This window comes from Pantherophis guttatus, unplaced genomic scaffold (assembly GCF_059756535.1).
Source record: "Pantherophis guttatus breed Tessera unplaced genomic scaffold, ASM5975653v1 scaffold_19, whole genome shotgun sequence".
Lineage (NCBI taxonomy): Eukaryota > Metazoa > Chordata > Lepidosauria > Squamata > Colubridae > Pantherophis > Pantherophis guttatus.
Genome location: NW_028269834.1, coordinates 150,001 through 152,500, shown reverse-complemented (window position 1 = coordinate 152,500; position 2,500 = coordinate 150,001).

Sequence of the window (2,500 nt, the reverse complement as noted above, 5' to 3'; positions counted from 1 at the left end):
AAAGCAGGACGCTTGAAACCGCGATGCGAGCTTGGACCGGAAGGCTTGCGATAGCAAGAGATCTAGGCAAGAACGGAAGCTTTTCACTTCAAACAAACCAGCTATTTAAAGCAACCCCTCGCACGCGACATCCATCGTGGCAGGGAAACAGAAACAGAGACGCCGGCCCGGCCGAGGCTGCCGGAGCGGCCCGGTAGACCGGGCCGCCGTCTGCCCGTCTTTAAGTCGAAAGACGACTTTAAATCTAAAAACGGTTTTAAGTCGAAAGTGTGGGTTAGGGTTAGGGGAAAAAGTTGTGGGGTTAGGGTTAGGGGAAAAAGCTGTAGGGTTAGGGTTAGAGAAAACAGTTGTAGGGTTAGGGTTAGGGTCAGGGTTAGGGAAAATAGTTGTAGGGTTAGGGTTAGGGTTAGGGTTAGGGTTAGAGAAAAAAGTTGTAGGCTTAGGCTTAGAGAAACAAGTTGTAGGGTTAGGGTTAGGGTTAGGGTTAGGGTTAGAGAAAAAAGTTGTAGGGTTAGGGTTAGGGTTAGGGTTAGGGTTAGGGTTAGAGAAAAAAGTTGTAGGCTTAGCCTTAGGTTTAGGCTTAGGCTTAGAGAAACAAGTTGTAGGGTTAGGGTTAGGGTTAGGGTTAGGGGGAAAAGTTGTAGGGTTAGGGTTAGGGTCAGGGTTAGGGAGAAAAGTTGTAGGGCTAGGGTTAGGTTCAGGTTCAGGCTCAGGGTTATCATTCTGGAAATGATATTAGCAGAAGCAATGGAGGAAAGCGAGGAGAGGGAGGGAGGGAGGGAGGGATAGATATTAAACGGGATGGACGAAACGTATAGAGCGCACACAAGACACGCGATGAGAAACCACCCGCCCAGAGAAATTCATGTCCGATTTACCGAGAAGACAGGGAGGGCAGAGAGATCGCCATGGATGAGAAACACGACGAGAAAGCACAAAATATCGGCGAGCCGAAATATCGGCGAGCTGGCGAGAGCAAAGATATCGAGTAGATTCAAGAGAGAAAGCGGAATTATTTTATAAACAACGTAGAGATGACCAAGAACAGGAAAGATGGGGAGATGAAAGTGGGGACGGACGACGGGAGGAGAAGAAAGAACAGCCAAAAGAGAGCCAAGAAAGCCAACAAAACGAGAAAGCGTCGAGAGAAGGAGCAGGAGCAGAAGACGTTAAAGAAAGAACCAAGGGACCTAAGAACGACTTGCTCGACAAAGCAAATAGATCAGTAAGAAATGGAAGAAGAAATAAAAATAATTTCCTGGACTAGAAATGGACTGGATTCGGCCATTCGGCAAGAGGAAGGAAAATATGGAATAAATGAGGGAAGTTAAGATCAGAAATGATAGGCCTACGAGAGGTTCCTCTGGGAAAGCTACACCCAAAACTTTTGAGGAAGGAAGATGGCAGAAATTGGAACAAACTTTTCACTTGAAGGGAAGCTTTTCACGTCAAACCAGCTATTTAAATCAACCCCTCGCAGCCATCCTGGCAGAGAAGCAGAAAACCGAAACACTCCAGTCCGGCCGAGGCCCGGGTAAACCGGTCCCGCCCGAGCGAGCGTCCCGGTAGACCGGGACGGCTGCCGGGCGCGGGCACCCCCGGGGCCCGGCGCTGGCAACGAGGCGAAGGGGGAGGTCCCCGACCGAGGCCCGCGGCGCCGGAGCCGGGATCCCGTACCTCCATCGCGGCGGGGGAAACGGAAAGACTGACCCGGCCGAGGCCCCGGTAGACCGGGACGGCTGCCGGGCGCGGGCACCCCCGGGGCCCGGCGCTGGCAACGAGGCGAAGGGGGAGGTCCCCGACCGAGGCCCGCGGCGCCGGAGCCGGGATCCCGTACCTCCATCGCGGCGGGGGAAACGGAAAGACTGACCCGGCCGAGGCCCCGGTAGACCGGGACGGCTGCCGGGCGCGGGCACCCCCGGGGCCCGGCGCTGGCAACGAGGCGAAGGGGGAGGTCCCCGACCGAGGCCCGCGGCGCCGGAGCCGGGATCCCGTACCTCCATCGCGGCGGGGGAAACGGAAAGACTGACCCGGCCGAGGCCCCGGTAGACCGGGACGGCTGCCGGGCGCGGGCACCCCCGGGGCCCGGCGCTGGCAACGAGGCGAAGGGGGAGGTCCCCGACCGAGGCCCGCGGCGCCGGAGCCGGGATCCCGTACCTCCATCGCGGCGGGGGAAACGGAAAGTGATGCGGCCGGGGCCCCGGTAGACCCGGCCGTCTCCCCGGCGCGGGCACCCCCGGGACCCGGCGCGGGCACCGAGGCGACGGCGGGGGTCCCCGACCGAGGCTCGCGGCGCCGGAGCCGGGATCCCGTACCTCCATCGCGGCGGGGGAAACGGAAAGTGATCCGGCCGGGGCCCCGGTAGACCCGGCCGTCTCCCCGGCGCGGGCACCCCCGGGGCCCGGCGCTGGCACCGAGGCGAAGGGGGAGGTCCCCGACCGAGGCTCGCGGCGCCGGAGCCGGGATCCCGTACCTCCATCGCGGCGGGGGAAACGGAAAG